The sequence below is a fragment of the Tenrec ecaudatus genome, chromosome 1 (assembly GCF_050624435.1).
Source record: "Tenrec ecaudatus isolate mTenEca1 chromosome 1, mTenEca1.hap1, whole genome shotgun sequence".
NCBI classification, from domain to species: Eukaryota; Metazoa; Chordata; class Mammalia; order Afrosoricida; family Tenrecidae; genus Tenrec; species Tenrec ecaudatus.
Genome location: NC_134530.1, coordinates 182,966,053 through 182,984,063, shown reverse-complemented (window position 1 = coordinate 182,984,063; position 18,011 = coordinate 182,966,053). Strand labels below are relative to the sequence as shown.

Sequence of the window (18,011 nt, the reverse complement as noted above, 5' to 3'; positions counted from 1 at the left end):
ATAGTCATAAAGTGTTATATGAAAGCGAAGTAAGAACGGATGCATAACTTAAATGTAATCAATGCCCCTGCATTGTTCTTGTGGAGACTGTTGAATTAATGTATATTTTGCTGTGCGTGTTCTCAGCTGCAACAAAAGTAAACTAATTTATTTAAAAGGAAAAAAGCTATGTGGCATTTTGAGAAAAAGAAATTATGGGTATTTTTGCACTTTTTATGGTGAACATTTGCAGGGCAGATCTGTTTTTCATTCAACATCTCATACACATTTTGTTTCATGATAAAGATTGCAATCCCCAAAATGTACCATCGCTTATCTCCCCCCCTGTGTTTCCTATTTCCATTTCTCTTTCTTCTCTAACCTTTGTGAACTATATCCCTTGAGTAAATGCTAGTTTTGATACCAAATGGTTGATTTTCTGAGCGTTCCCCTTATATTGCTGTTTGTGTGGTTGAAAATTGATCCACCAAGTGCAAAAAAGGCATCAGATAGTATCAACTATGTGCTTGGCACATAAATGGCTACATATGCTACCTAGTATTTTCATTCATTCACTCAAATAAGAAGTACTTGTTGAGTGCCTACTACATAGTAGGCACCTTTGCCAGCCTTGTATGAAGGGTCCAGTCCCTCTGTACTGACATCAGCACTTACATCTATTTTTTTAAACGTTATTGATGCTATGGGGAGATGGAATCCCATTGAGATTTAAATCTCATCAGTAACTAATGATTGAGAGCATTTCGCCACTTGAACGTTATCTTTGGTAAAGTGTCTGATCATGTTCTCTGCCAATTTTGACTGGATTATTTATCTTTTATTTGTAGAAGTGTTTTCTATGTTTCAGAGATTAGTCTCTAGTCCAATAGGTTAAATGCCCCAAATTTCGCTCTGAGTCTGTAAGGGTTTTTTGTTGTTGTTTGGTTGTTTTGGTTTTTTTTTTACTATTTTGGTGAAGTCTTTCTGAACTCCTAAGTGTGTTGATTTTAGTAGATGCAGATAATCTATTTTGTCTTCTGCTCTCTGTGTGTTTGGTTTGTGATGTTTGATAGTGTGTTTATGCCATGCTTTAGGGCCTATGTATCTGTCGCTGTTTTTCCATAGATGATCTTTATATTTCTAATTGCATATGGAAGGAGGTAGGGTGTGTTAAACCAGGTTCTCTGGAAAAACAAATCCAGTGACACTTATCTATGTATAAGAAAGAGCTTTATATCACCGCTAGAAACAGACAGGATTCCAGCAGGCAGGAAGGTGGAGGGACAGAGAGCGAGCAGCTCCCAGTTCCTCATTCTTCCCCCTCGTCCCACTCCCCCAGTTCCTCATTCTCATACAAAAGACTAATGACATCTAGGAGGTGTCATCAGGCTGTTACTTGATTGACAGGTTTGACTCCACCCCAAGGGTGTCTGGTTGACATAATCCCTAACTACCACATATGGCTCCTGTTTAATTCTTCTGCAAATGAAAGTCCGTTTTTACCAGAATCATTTGTTGAGCCATTTATTGTGTCCTTAAGGACCTTTGTCAAAGATTCGCTGTCATTAGGTTCGTTTACTCCTGGGTTTTCAATTTGTTCCATTGGTCACTGTGTCGGTGGTACCAACAACAAGCTGTTTTCTGCTTTGGCTACGTTGGCTATGTAATACGTTTTGAGATCAGGTAGTGAGAGGCTTCCTAAATTATTCTTTTTCTTCGGTAGTATTTTGCTCGTTCTTTTTCCATAATGTCTACAATGATTGATTCACGGCTGTTTGATGAGCACTATATAAAACTCATATGAAGCATAAAACCTAGACTATAGAAATACTTTAATCAGCAGGAAAATGTCAATGATGCTGTTTTGTTGTTTGCCGGTAATTGATTCCAATTCATAGTGAATCTATAGCAACCTCGGTCGGGCTGCTATAACTGAACCAGTAATATCCCCAAAGTCCCTGTGACCTTGTTTCTTTCGTTTTCAGAATATCAGTCATAAATAAATCTCTGAAAGTACAATAAACAAAGGTTTAATTTAGGATCAATTTTGAACAAGTAAAATGGCAAGTTAACAGTAATAAAAAGAGATGACCATATTTTAAAATAATTTTGAGCTTTAAATAACAGAAAATAAAGTGCATGTGTTTAAAGAATACAATTTGATAGACTGATCTTTGCATATATGCATACAACCGTCGACACAGTGTAAGAGTGAATGTATGAATTACCGGTACTTCCAGCAGTAACTTCTTTTATATTTTTAATATTCTCCTCTTCCCAGGAACAACTGAATTTCTGTTATAATAGAATAGTTGCCAATATTCATACTTTTATATAAATAAAAATACACACAATATTTATTGTTTGGATATTTTTATTGAACATAAGTATTTTTGATCCATTTCCTGTCATTATTTATCATGAGTTGATAGACTATTATTTCTGAGTAGTATCACATTGTCTGCCTATTGTACTGTTAATCCATTAACCTGCTGATAGCACTTAGGTTATTCTCTTGCTTTAGTACTTACAAACAATGGGGATAAGAATATTTGTGTACAAAATTGTATATGAATGTATGCTTTCATTTCTTTTGGATAAATACGTAGGTGTAGAATGGGTAGATGGATAGTGGATGTATGTTTAACTTTTAAGAAACCATCAAACTGTTTCGTAAAATTGTTACCCTCTTTTGCATTTTCAAAAGCAGTTCCAGTTCCCCCACATCCTTGTTAATTCTTGACATAGTAAATATTATTTTAAATACCAAAGCTCTGAACTTCCCATTCTTCTCAATGTTATGATGGTTCCTCATGATCCACACAATTGAATGCTTTTGTATAATGAAGAAAACTCGAGTAAATACCTTCATTTTAGTGGGGATTCTCTACTTTCAGTCATGATTTTAGCTGCTGGTATTGATCTTCTCCAGCAGCTCTTCTCATGGATATCGTCGATTTGATCTCTGTGCATTCCGCTGGAGAAGTCCATGTGCACAGTTGCCTTTTAAGTTATCATAAAAGCATATTTGCTATGAACAAGTCATTGGCCTTGCAAAATTCTATCGTGTTCTTCAGCTGCCCTTCTATAGCCAAGGCCGTATATCCCAACTACTGTTCCTTTGCTTTGTTTCCAAATTTTGCATCCCAGTGGACAATAAATTTAAATAATAATGGCATTGATTGGATTTTCTTGAATTTAGATAAATACGAGTAGAATCCTATCATAGAACATTGTAGTTCATGGTGGGTTTTGCGGTGTCCTTTCTGACAATGCCATGGCATTCCTCTTGATTGTATTTTCCTCCAGCAGAGTAAAGCATAGATAAATTTGTGCACCAATCACAAAAGATAAGGATGAAGAAACTGAAGAATTCTACCAAGGACTTCATGTGGAAATTGATAAAACTTGAAATCAAAATGCATTAATAAATATTGGGGATTGGAATACAAATTTTGGAAACAAACTGAAGGAAAAACAGTTGAAACAAGGGCCTCAGACATAGCAATGCTTGTGAGGATGGGGCAGTGTTCTGTTCTATGTGAGTCGTTATGGGTCAGAACAGACTCATCACTCCCAGCAACAGCATACTCCATCTGGCAAAGTCCATGTGCATAGTGGTAATTTACGTTTTTGAAAAAAAAAATTGCAATGAAGACGTCAGTGATCATGATATATTATCCTTTTAGATATTACTATATTAGATTGGCTAGACTATTGTTCAAAACTTTTATATCTATGTTCATAGTGCTGTTTATCTGTTGTGTTCTTTCCTTTCAATGTCTTTGGTTTGGGACAAGAGTAATCCTAGGTGTATATAGGAAATTGGGAAATATTCTATCCTATTCAGTTCTCTGGAGCAGTTTGTAAAAAAAAAAAGCTCCTTCCTTTAATGCCTAGCAGAAGAATTCCTTCCTTTAATGTCTGTCAGAATTCACAAGTTATGTCATTTGGGGCCATAATTTTGATTGTGGGAAGATTTTAAACTACAAATTCAATTACATTATTGGATACTTATGGAAATTTAGTTATCTGTTCTTGAATGAGGTTTAATAACTGTGTCATTCAGGAGTTTGTTCATTTCAATTAAGTTGTTAAATTTATCAACTTAATTTGGCACTTAAAAGTGCCATATTTAAATTGCTTAAAACTTGTTTTGTCACTCCGTGTCTGATTATCTTCTTAAATGTCAGTGTTTACTTGAGAAAAAGGCATTCTGTTGTTGAGGTGAAGTGTTCTATCAATGTTAATGAAGTCAGTTTATTTGATAGTGTGATTTACCCTCTACTTGCTCTAGCACTGTAGAGATAATGGTATTAAAAATATACAAATCATGGTGGATTGGACTATTTCTCAGTCTATCAGGTTTTGCGTTATATCTCTTGGAGTTCTCTTATTGGTCATTTTAATATTAGCATTCTTTATTAGGATTATAAAATATGCCCACTTTATTTGTCATTAATAGTATTTTTTACCATCAATCATCTTATTCAATTTTTTTATATGAAGAGTGTGTGTTGATTTTTAAAAATCCCATCTGACAATCTCTGCTTTTTAGTTGGAAAGTTTAGACTAGTTATATTTATTATAGCTATTATTGTTGTGGAGACCATGGGTAGTGCAAATCGTTAACAATCTTGGCTGCTAACCAAAAGGATTGAAATGTGAGTTTAACAAGAAGAACCTAGAAGAAAGGTTTGGTGATCAACTGCAGAAAATGAACTACTGAAAGCTTTATGACGCACAGGGGTGCTCTAGCAGTCACATAGTCGGCATGATTTGGAATTGCCTCCTCGGCAATTGGTTACTGGTTACTATGGACATGATCACCATGGACATGGTGAGACATAGCTTACTACTTGCTTTTTACCTGTACTTTCTATTCTTTGTGCACCCCTTTCCCTGTTTTTTCATCTTCTTTTGGATAGAAGAGTTTTTAAATTATTTATTCTATCTCTTTTTTTTTTGGCTTTTAAACTATAACCCTCTTTGGTTGTTATTTTGATGCTGCTAATAGTACACATTTTTAGCTGTCACCATTAGTTTCAAGTACCATTATTCCACTTCACATATGGTATCCGAGCTTCAAGTAGTATACTTCCATTAGCTTCCCAGTGTTTTAACTACTGTTGGCACAGATTTTATTTGTACACATGCCCTAAAAGCCATGCCACACCATGACTGTTTTGTTTAAAAAGCCATTTATCTTTTACATTTTAAAGAATGAATATTACATCTTATTGGCATAGACCGTGAAACACAAGTAAATGCCCTTCTGGTATTCTCTATCTTCCACCAGGATCCATCTGATGTCAACAATGATATTCCTGTTACGTCCTCTTCTGAATCTAGCTTAAACCTCTGGCAGCTCCCTGTCAGTGTACTGCTGCAACTCTTGTGAAATGATTATCAGAGCATTTTAACTTACATGTGATATAATTTGGTTCTATAATTGAAGCATTCTGTTGGGTCGCCTTTCTTTGGGATGGGAACAAATATGAATCTCTTCCAGTCAGTTTTGGCCAAGTAACTGTATTCAGAATATCTTGGCATAAATTAGTGTGTGCTTCATCAACTTGTGGAAATATTTCAGTTGGTATTCCTTCAGTTCCTGGAGTCTTGATTTTGGCTTTCAGTGTAGCCTGAACTTCGCCCTCAGTACAACTGGTTCTTGCTCATATGATACTTCTTAAAATAACTGAATGTCAACTAGTTCTAGGGGCACAGTGGCTGTCTTCTCTTCATCTTCTTTGGATGCTTCTGTCACCCTTCAGTGTTATCCCCATAGAATTTTTCAGTATTTAAATTTGAGTCTTGAATTTTTTCTTAAGTTTTGTTTGTTTGTTTAATGTGCTAAGTACATTATTTCTTTTCGGTTTTCTAATTCTAGGTCTCACATATTGTAATAATATTTTATTGTGTCTCCTTGATCTTCCCTTTGAAATTTTCTGTTGAGCTCTTACTTTTTCATTTCTTGCATTTGCCCGAAAAACTGCGTGATTAAGAGTAAGTTTCCGAGTCTCTTCTGACATCCATTTTGATCTTTCTTTCCTGTCTTTTTAATGACTTTTTGCTTTCTTCATGTGTGATGTTTTTGATGTCCTCCCACAGCTCTTCAGGTTCTGTCATTTAGTGTTTAATGTATCAAATCTGTTTTTGAGTGTTCTCAAAATTTGGATGGGATATACTCAATATCATATTTTGATTCTCAAGGACTTGTTTTAATTTTTTAAACTTCAACCTTAACTTACATCTGAGAAATTGGTAGTCTATTTCACAGTGGGCCCCTGCCCTGGTTTTTGCTGCTTAAATTGAACTTCTTCATGGTCTCTTCCCACAGATATTATCAGCTTGATTTTTGTGTGTTCCAACTGGAAGGTCCAGGTGTCTAGTTGCTTTTTGTGTTATTGAAAAAGGTGTTTCCAATGAAGAAGTTCTTGGTCTTGTAAAATTCTATCACTCTATTTCCAGCTTTGTTTCCATCACCAAGACCATAATTTCCAACTGCTATTCCTTCTTCTGCATTTCCAACTTTAATATTCCATTGGCCAGTAATTATCAGTTGCACATCTAATCAATTTAAGACTGAAGATTTGGGTAGAATTCTTCAATTTCTTCATGACCAGCTTTAGTGATTGGTGCATAAATTTAAATTATAGTTTTGTTAGTTGGATATCCTTGTATGCAAATAGACAATATCCTACTGCAGACAGTATTGTACTTCTAGATAGCTCCTTAAATGTAATTTTTGACCATAAATAAAATACCAGTCCTTGTGATTATATCATTCCCAGAATAGTAAATTATGTGATTTTCTGATTCAAATGGCCAATGCCAGCAAACCATGCCCACATTGGGATGGTCTAGACCCCATAGTAGCACACTAAGCCCCGCGGACAATGTCCCTGTATGGAGCTGCGAAGGCAAAGAGAACTCAAAACATGTTTTCCCCATACTAGAGCATACCAAGACAGAGGGCAATGCTGGGACACAAGGCTGGGTGTTAGTCTGTTCTGAAGCCCCCGAAGCAGGGCGAACCAAGAAGGGAACACAACAGGTCAGCAATGGGAGCAAAGACAAGCCACAAACCCCTAAAGAGCCCCTCAAATAGACTTCCTGGAATTCCCCCGAGGCCAGTGGAGAGAGAGTTATAAAGGTCAGTGGACAGGCCCAGAATTATGTATGCTTTCTCTCTCTCTCTCTCTCTCTCTCTCTCTCTCTTGCTCTCTCTCTTTTGTTCCCCAATCTTTTGCTTTCTTTTTGTTTGGTCTATGTTATTGGATTGCCTATTTATATAAGGCAGGCATGGGTAGCAAGCTTGAGGAGAAAGCAACAGGACTGATGGCCCCAGAGGGACTTTGGGGAAGAATGAGGTGGGGATAGGGAGCAGTGAGCAAACAACGCCATAGACGGGAACAACTAGGGAATTAAAATTAATGACAAGGAGGATGTAGAGTTCTTGGGGGTGTTGGAACAACAGCAATCCAGCTGAGAGGAATTACTAAGGGGCAGAACAAAGACAAGTGTGATAGTGGGAAAGAAGGAAGTTAAAAGGAAAGAGAAGAAAGATTTAGGAAGCAAAGCTATGGATAGAAGTACAAGCAGGAGGGGAGGAAAGGGCAACCAATTGCAATGATCAATATATAAACACACACACACACACTTACACACACACCCTCCAAGGAGACAAATAACAGAAATCATGAGGGAAGGGAGATGGCAATAGGTGTAATATATGAAAATAATAATTAAAATTTATCAAGGTGTCACAAGGGTGGGGTTTTGGGGGAGGAGGGAGTGAAAAAAGAGGAGCTTATACCAAGGGCTCAAAAGAAAGTAAATGTCTAGAAAATAATGGCAGCATATGTACAAATATGTTTGATACAATTTATGTATGGATTGTTATAAGAATTATGAGTCCCCAATAAAATGATCTTTTAATTTTTTTAAAGAAAGGCCAATGGCAGTTCATTTTAGCTCATTAGCACTTAGAATATTGATCTTTATGAATTCTATTTTATTTTAATGGCTTCAATTTTTCTAGATTCATTCTTTGTACATTCTATGTTTCAATCATTAATCAATGTGGTAGTTACATAATTTCATATCAATTTTAAGTTAGGGGTGGGCTAGCCTGTCACAGCCCGATGGGACCTCCTTGTGATCCTATGAATGAATACATGTTACTTTTGACCTTATGGACGGCCTGTTCCGATTTTACTTTGCTTGTGGATGCAGACTCACAAGGTTCCAGCTGGTATTAAGATTCATCACATCAGAGAACACGCTTGTTTCCTCAGAGCACAGGGTAGATACAAGTGGGCAGTTTAGAAACTGGATACCCAAAATGGGGAGGATAAAGGCATGAAGTGGTTGGCTTACAAACTTTCATGGATGGAGGAATACGATATTTTGATAGGATTATGGTACACGTATTATAACTGTAATTGTTAAGTATAGAATATTTTTGTTTTGTTAACTTGTACAGTATAATGTTTAATGAGGCCGGCACATTTTGAGTCCTATGTGTTTTAGTTTTATCCTGTTAGGGACAAATATGATTTCACTATTGACTTTAAAATTCATGTATGGCTAAAAAGTTGTGTCGAATGTCAAGTTGACAGAGAGTGGTCTGGAGTAGTCACAAGGTTTCATGTCAACTTGAAGGGTAGGGGTTGAGTTGAGCCTGTAATTAGGTGACAGATTGATGATGCCTTCTTGTGGGCATGACCTCCTCATAAGAAGGGTCCTGAGAACCTCCCAGTCGCTCTCTGCCTTTAACTTCCTGTTGATACCACATGGAGACCTGCAGGAGCCTTGGAGATGTGACCACCACCATTGAATCCACAGTAATTTTCACACACTGGCCTGTGATCTTCCTGTGTTTTGCATCATTGCATGTGGCTGTGAGAGGCTGAAAAGGGACCTGTGAACTAGTATCTGACTTATGGATGTGATCTGGACTGGGCTGGGAATTTCCTTGATGTTTAATTACTCCTTGATATAAAGCTCTCTCTTACACACATGAGTGTCACTAGATTTGTTTCTCTAGACAACCCAACCTAACACAATTTATATTTTCAGCTGTTCTCATTAAAAAATTAAAATTCTCTATCATTGGTTAAATTAATAACACTACTATTAAAATCACCATACACCCCAGGGGGATAATTTATGATCATGATTTCTCTAAAATGAATCAGAGCGCAATATAAACCATATATCTATATCTATCTATCTATCTATCTATCTATCTATCTATCTATCTATCTATATATATATATATATATAAATGAATGAATTTTGGGCTTGGACTTAATTCTACTCTGGCCGCTTGCACGAAATTTTTATATTACTGTTTGTAAATGTTTTATTATTACTTCCCTTGTTGAAATTTTCTTCACTTTTATTTTACTTGGAATTCACTATGCTTCTTAAATTTTGGGGTTTTTAATCTTTGCTAAATTTATGGTAATCATTATTTCTTTAAGTATTTTTTCCTGGTTTTTTTCTTATAACCTTCACACACCAAAAGCTGCTTGTGGTTGTTTCACAGCTCACTAAAGCTATTTAAAAGTGGTTTCTTCTCTTTGTGAAATTCTTTTCTTTGGGAAGTTTTCCTTGATTTGTATTCACATTCATTTATCTTTCATTCTGCAATGATTTATCTGCCATTGATTAAATTCAATGTAGTTTTTCCTCAGATATTTTATTTTATTAAAAGCATTTTATTGGGGGTTTGAACCACTCATCACAATTCATACATGCATCCATCATGTCAAGCACATGTGTACATTTGTTACCTTCATCACTCTCAAAATATTTGCTTTTTACTTGAGCACTTGGTATCAGCTCCTCTTTCAGATATTTTATTTTTACTGTGTGCTCAATTAATTATTTAAAATTTCTTCCATCTTATATAACTTTTTTTGGTGTTAGTCTGTGTAGACTAGAGAAACAAATTCATAGATACACATGAATGTTGAATGTTGAGACAATATCGCAACCCAGTCCAGTCCAAACCCATAAGTCTGATATTAGCCCATGTGTCCCATACCATTCTATAAAGTCCTCTTCAGACTCATGAAACACATGCAATGATGCCAAATGTAGGACAAACACAGGCTTGTGGGTAGAAAGTCTTTGGATGCATCTCAGCACTGGCAGGGGTCTCTACATGGCCTCTCCAGTTCCCAGGGCACAGGGTCTATCAGCATAGTGCCAGTCTTCTCCTCAGGGAATGTCTCACAGGAAGTTAGCAGAGAGAGAGGGTGTGTCTCCTGCCACCAGTAGGCAAAAACCAGAGTTCCTAGAATTCTCAGGAGAAAGCCATGCCCACACAAGGGCCTCATTGGCTATGACCCAATTGACAGACTAGACTCTGCCCCTTCACTCTTAATCCTCTCAAGTCCCAAATGGACACCAGATTATGTAACTGCCACAGTTATAATAACATTTTATATTCTTGTCTCCTAATTTCAACATGGCTGCTACTTATGCACTAGTTTCAATATATTTTTCTTCTCATTGAAAGTTATATAGTTCTGCTTATTTGCATGACTGATAAATTTTGACTAGGTACCAAACATTATTAATTTTCCTTTATGGAGTACAGAATATTTTTCTATTCACATGCATATTCCTGAGCTTTCTTCAAGAATGAACGTGGAAATGTTATAAAGATATAGTCCAATATATTTGTGAATTACTTCTAAGATTTGTTAGATGCGAGTATAACATTAATTTTTTTCTAGGACAAAGTACTCCTCACTACTGAGGCAAGATCCTTTTGAGTACTCTATCCAAATCACTGTAATTTATGAATTTTCCCAGTGGCTGATAAGAGCAAGTGCTCTGTCTGAGTACCAAGTACCATTTCTTCTGGAACTTTAGGCAATGCTTTTTCCCTGGTCTCAGTTTTCTTGTAGTCGTTCACTGGATTCATTCTGAATAGTTACGGATACCCTTTGCAGACCTCTGGAGCTCTTTACCCATAAAGCTCTGTGTTCTCTAGTTCTCTGTTTTGTGAACTTTAGCTGCTTAGTATTTCTGAGTTCTCAGCTCTACCACCTCCACTCAGGAAGTTTCTTGGGTTCTACTACAATTCTCCCTGTGGTGTGGCCTGCACACTTTCATGAGTTAATTATAGGAGTTACCTCATTTATTACCCAATACTCAGGAACCATTTTTCACTGATGCTTAATATTTATGTAGAGTCTCAGAAATCATTATTTTATCTACTTTTCATTGTTTTGTTTGTTTCATATGAAAGGGTAAATCTCAACCTTGTTATTCTACGTTGGTCAGAAGCTTCCAGACAGACTCTATCTAAAATCAATATAGCAGTTGCTGAGAGGTTTTGAACAATTGATAGTGACACCAGGAGCACTGATGGCATGGTGGTCATGTGTTGGGCTGTTCCAACTCACCAGCAGCTCCTCAATAGAAAGACTTGACTTTCTACTCCCATGAACCTCCACAGGAAGTTCTACGCTGTCTTACAGGGCCACTGTGAGTCATGATTGACTCGATGGCAGTGAATAGTGACTCAGAAATTTTTTTTCCCTCTCCATTCCATACAAATCGCAAATTCAAGAGTGTGCCAATACAACTCCTTGATAATATTCTAACTTTAACTGACCCTGGACTTTTCCACTCATGATGTTCTTTTCCAGGGACTGGCCTTTTTAAATAACACCTAACAACAACAATGTTAATAGTATTGTTCTAAAAATTCCACATTCTAGTTCTCTTCCAGTAGGTTGGCCAGGTAGCTATCTTCCAAGATTTTGGGTATAGATAAATGAGTGCTTCCAGAGCTTCATCAGCTTATTTTAACACTTCTATTGGCATTCTGCCAATTTCTGAGACATTTTTCGCTAGTGCCTCCAGTGCAGCTATATTCTTGATCCTACACTGCCTTTCGAAATGGTTGAACACTAAACAACTCTTTTGGTACAGTAACTCTGTAGTCCTTCCATCTTCTCTTAAACCTTCCTGTATCATTCAATATATTGCTCATAGAATATGTCAATATTGCAACTCCAGAGTTAAATGTTTTCTCCACTTCATTCACTTTCATAGATGCTGAGTGTGTCCTTTCTTTTGGGTTTTCTAACTTCGGGTCTTTGCCTATTTCGTGGTAACACTCTACTTTATCTTCTTGAGTTGTCCTTTGAGATTTTCTTCTTAACAGTTTTACTTCACCATTTTTCCATGCGCTTTAGCTACTCTACATTCAAGAGCAAGTTTTATAGTCCCTTATGACACTTAATTTTGTCTTTTCTTTCTTTTCCGTACTGTTAATAATTTTTTGCTTTCTTCCTTTATGATATTCTTAATGTCATCACACAGTTATTCAGATTTTCTGTGATCATTGAGTGAAATCTATTTTCAAGATGTTCTCCAGTTTATATTTTGGCCCTTATAGACTTGTTTTAATTTTCTTCATCTTCAATCTGAACTTGTACATGAATAATTGATAATTGATTCCATAGTAAGCCTTGTTCCCTGGCCTTATTCTGGGCAGTGATGTTCCACTTCTTCCCACATATATAGTCAGTTTGGTTTTTATGTATTCTATCTTTAAAAAAAACCATGTGTATAGTTGCTGTCTATGTTGCTGAAAAGGGTATTTATAATGAAGAAGTGTTGGTCTTACAAAATTCTATCATTTTATCTCCAGCTTTGCTTCTACCACCAAGGCCATATTTTCCAACTACTGACCCTTCTTTCTTGTTCCCAACTCTCCCATTTCAATGGTCAATCACCACCAATGCATCTTTATTGCATATTTGAGCAACTTTAGGCTAAAGAAGTTGGTACAATTCTTCAATTTCTTTTTAAATAGTTTTAGTGGTTGGTGTATAAAGTTGAATAATAGTTGTAGTAACTGTATGTCCTTATACATATTATCCTTTCACAGATAGATCCTGAAATATTTTTATGACCATGAATGCAACACCATTCCTCTTGAATTTGTCATTCCTCACAGTAAACCATATGATTGTCTCACTCAAAATGGTCAGTTTATTTCAGCTCACCAACGTCTAGGATATCAGCCTTTATGCATTCCATTTTATTTTTTTGATGATCTGTAATTTTCATGAAGTTATACTTTGTTTACATTATTAATAAATATTTGTGGTGATTTCTTTCCATTTTCAGTCATTCCCCAGCATTAAGTGATGGTCTCCAAAGCCTTAATTCATCCACATAATTATGGTCATCTCTACATTGAGGAGGCAGCACTTCCCTAGTCACATACTGAGAGCCTGTCCATCTGCGGGACTCATCTTCCAACAATACAGGTTTTGCTACTGTTCATAAGGTTTTTGTGGCTAATCCCTTAGAAATGGACACTGTATTCCTTCTTTGTAGTTTGTTCTTTTAGAGGGGAGTTCATACATTAGGTGATTTCCGTTGTATTTGGCACATAAGAATGGCATGGGTCCTTGTAGGAAAAGTCTACGCATAACTCTGTGCTGAACTAATGAAGAGATATTTCACTCTTAGACATAAGTCTAAGAGCTTGGGTTTCTCATTTGAAAGCTGTTTAACTACGGAGTCTTTGGGTTGACAAATCTTGTGGACCGTGTTTTTCACTGTTTTCTATGGCACCAAGCTTCTCATTTAGGTTTGAAATTCTTGTAATTTTGTGACAACAGTATTTATCTTAAAAGTTCACTGCCTCCCCAGATGGCAAAATCATTAGCAAAATTCTCGAGTCTAACTTTTTGAGCAATTGTAAATTTTAACCGTATCCTTTCACTGAAAGCTGTAGTTTCCATCACAATTCCTTGGAGAGATCTCCAACCCAGCACACTTGTACTTTTCTTTGATCACTTCTATCACTTTGGGTTGATCAAAATAATGTGTCTTTTTCCACTTCCTTGTCACCAACCTAACAATTTGTCAGGTACTTGGTGCAGAGGGCCAGGATTAATATGGCACATGACATCCAAAGGCAAGTGATCTAGAAGTAATTGGGAGAACATGATTAGGTTACTAAGCCAATGAAAATTTTATTTATGCCTTTCCTTCCAGTGACATGTGTTACAAGATGGAGATAAGGTGGCAAAGCAAATTTCCAAGAAGAGGAAGTTTGTCATCTTCAAAGCTGAAGCTGGTTACTCTTGAGATGAAGTTTGAGTTACACCAACCAGGACAGAAATTTGTATCCTAGTCACCAAGACATAGAAGATTCTTCGTGAGAAGGATCCAAGGACTGGCTGCTGTCGTTCAGAAGATACTTGGTTTCCCTATGGGAAATATGGCGCTTTGTGCTGTGAAGGTGACCACAAGAAATGTGTCATTGCCTTGTCAGAGTTTCTGCATTACAAACTCCTAGGAGGATTTGCCACGTCCTGTGGCATATCACAGTTCATTGTGGAGAGTGGGGGCCAAAAGCTGAGAGGTTGTAGTGCCCCAAAAATTCTGAGGACAGAGGACTAAATCGATGACATGTGCGGATGGCCTCATGGTCTAAAGTGGGGGCCCCAACAGATACAACGTTTACATGGCCATGCGCCATGTACTGCTCAGACCAGGTGTGCTGGGTATCAAAGTGAATATCATGCTGCTCTGGGACCCATGCACTAAGGTTGGCCCTAAGAAGCTGGTGCCTGACCAGGTGAGCATTGTGGAATACAAGGAAGAGATTCTACCCACCATGCCCATCTTGAAGCAGAAAGGGAAGACGCCCGAGCCACCTGTCATGGCCCAGCCAAACAAGGGTCTCCTTGGCAGCTGGATCGGATTGGTGAATGTTCTTCTGTAAATAACTTTAATAAATACTATTTTTAAATTTTAGAAATTCTACTGAAAGTGATTCAATAGTTGACAAAGATAATCAAGGTCCCTTTCACCTATGCCATGTTAAATGTTGTGACTTACTAGGGAGTAAGGGACGAGGTAAAGGCATAAAAGGGAAAAATATATTGTCTCAGGTGAATTTAGGAACAAAGTCACTATATCCCCCTGAAAATGTAGTAGAAAAAGCAATGCACTATCCATTTGGGGATACCCTGACTAGTTTAATCAATTACCCAACCATCTTTCCTAAAATATGAATATGTTTACTCCGCATCTAAATGCTTTTTCCTTTAAAAATTTCCTCAATCAAATTATCGCACTGCTAAAAGGAATTGATGTTCACAATGTACTGGCAAGAAAGACACATTTATCTTTACTTAAATTTTTGTTTTTCATGAAATCCCCCAGACTACCTAGGAACGTGTTATCTTTTATGAATATATTTTATATATCATTCTAGCTCTTTTCCAGGATCCCTGGTGGTGCAGTGGTTACATGTTGGGCTGCTAACTACAGGGTCAGCAGTTCAAAACTACCAGCTACTCAATGGAAGAAATAAGGCTTCTACTCCCATGAAGAGTTAGTCTTGGAAACCGAAAGGGGCAATTCTACCCTGTCCTATAGGATCTCTATTACACAGCATCGCCTTAATGACATTGAGAGTGAAAGCTCCTTTCTTTTAAAAAATTATTCATTTTTTATTAATCACTTTATTGGGGGGCTCTTACAAATCATATGACAATACATTATTCAATTGTATTAAGCACACTTATACATATAGTGTCATCAACATTTCCAAAACATTTTCTTTCTACTTGAACCCTTGGTATCAGCTCCACTTTTTTTTCTCCCTCCCTCACTCTCCCATCCTTGTGAATCCTTGATCAATTATATATAATAGCTGTTATTTCATGTCTTACACTGCCCATTGTCTCCCTTCACCCACATTTCTGTTATTCTTCCCCCATGGGGGGAGTGAGAGCCCTTTTCTAAATGTGAAATAAATGACCTCATTTTTTAAAGTTTTTTTATAAATTCCTCACAGAATTCATTCCAATACCTCCTGAAAAGCAGAACTTGCATGATTTGTTGGTGGTTTCTGTTTTCTACTTACTTTATTTGCATGTGCTTTCATTGCTTATTAAGAGTATTTTACATTTTTGGGGGGTCTCATATATTTATATTAAAAATATTGAACAACGAACACCATCTATGGTCTAGGTACCTGCTACTGGTAATAAGTGTAAAAAAATGACTAACATCAGCTTTTTACGCTCAAGAATCTTACATTCTGGAGGGAGTGGTAGTCTTACGGCTTTCACTTGGCAGGTGAGAAAACTGAGGCTGGTTGACATTCTCAGCAATCAAATTATAACCCTTAGCTCTACATTCAGATTTGATTGTAGAGAAACTATTAATCCAAGAATGTAACTGTTCAAAACTACTGAGAAAAGCACAGAAAGAACGGGAACCCCAGATGCAAGCTTCAGCACCCACTGTTCTCTGATTAAATTGTAGTTGATGGATCTGATTTTCCTTGAAATAATTGAAAATTAGGTAGAGGTTTCCTTATCAGATCATCAGTTCTACATGAACAATTTTAAACGATTTATCAAACTTACAAATGGCTTGCTCTGTTTCCGTGCCCTCTTTCCCCCATCTCCCTCCTGCTGGATATTATCCTCTCTTCACCAAAGTGAACAACTATCTACTTTTTGGTTTATTTCTTCCACTTTCTACCTTTCCCCGGTCACTCTTAGTAACCATCAAGGTCTGTGTCTTTTGGAATGAAAACCTTTCCTTGATTTTTTTAATCAATGGTGGTCACATACAATATGTGTCCTTTGTTTTTTACTGACTTCATTCAGGACAATGTCATCTAAATCTATACATGCTGTGAGAGTTTTCAGTTTCATCACTATTTTCAAACAATGTATGTATTCCATAGTGCGTATGTAACAAAGTTTATTTATCTGGACCTGATTGTGACATCTCAGGATCTTGTTTACTCTTACACCCATTTCTAAGAGTTCTGACTCTGCATCTTACTAATGCATGGCAGACTTGAAGCTGTGAATAAGAACAGGTCTATCCTGGTGGCTGGGGAGAGAGCTGAGTATAGGAAAGTGGAGTAGATAAAGGAACAACTGTGGCAGAAATCCCCACAGCCATTGAGTTGATTCCATCTCATAGAAACCCTCTCTAGGGTTTCTAAGACTACATATCTTCATAGGAGCAGACAGCCTCATTTTTCTCCCAACGAATGGATAGTGGGTTTGAACCCCTCATCTCTGATCTTTATTTGGGTTTAGTAATTCCTCGTTGCTACATTGCCCCTGATTAAGTCCCACTAGGCATCCTACGCACTTCTCTCCATTGATTTTAGTTCACTTGTAGTTCCCTTATCCCTGAGTTGCTTCCTCCCCCTCCCCCTTCTATCCTCCCACCTCTCCTTCTTATACCCCCCCCGGAACCATCAGTCCTTGATATAGTTAAAGTTTATTGTGCCAACCTGTCCGATAAACACATGTGGGGCTAATTGAAGGATGGAGAGATAAATGGCTTGATGAGCCTTGCCTTTCTAGTTCTCAGGTCTCCTGCTTTGTGATGGTTGGACCAGGGTGAAGCTGCCTTAGTCAGTTTCCTGATTTACTGACAAGGCTCATTTCCTGCAAGACATCCCCAAGGAGAAGTTGCATGGACTTACCCCGATGCAGCCCTGGGTGCTGGAGCACCTGTGTGGAGACCCCTGCCAGGACTGAGATGCTTACAAGCTCACTGATTCGGCTTTCCTCCTGCAGTCGGCATCATTGTGAGTGTTTTGTGAGATGGAGGCAGACTTTGTGGATTGGTGTCGGACATATGGGTTAATGTTGAACTTGTGGGTTTGGGCAGTACTGGGTTGGCATGTTTTCTCGATGTGCACTTAACCTTTACATAAAACTCTTATCCTTGAGTTTCTGTGGATTTGTTTCTCTGATGTACCCTGTCTAACACAGTCATGTTCTTTTCTTCTCGGAATTGTCGATCCCACTGACTTTATCTAGATAGATATACAGAGACATTAATAAGCACAAAACCCAGGCAAAGCTAAACAAAACAACAAAGAAAGTCAAAACCAACAAAACAATGACACCAACAAAAACAAAATAACAACAAAAATAAAGCCAACAAAACAATAACACCAACAAAAACAAAATAACAACAAAAATAAAGCC

At 37.3% G+C, this 18,011-nt stretch overlaps 1 pseudogene; it reads left to right on the top strand.

The window, feature by feature from the left end:
- Window positions 1-14,758, top strand: part of LOC142438979 (small ribosomal subunit protein uS3-like) — a 40,969-nt pseudogene extending 26,211 nt beyond the window's left edge.
- Window positions 14,759-18,011: the final 3,253 nt, after the last annotated feature.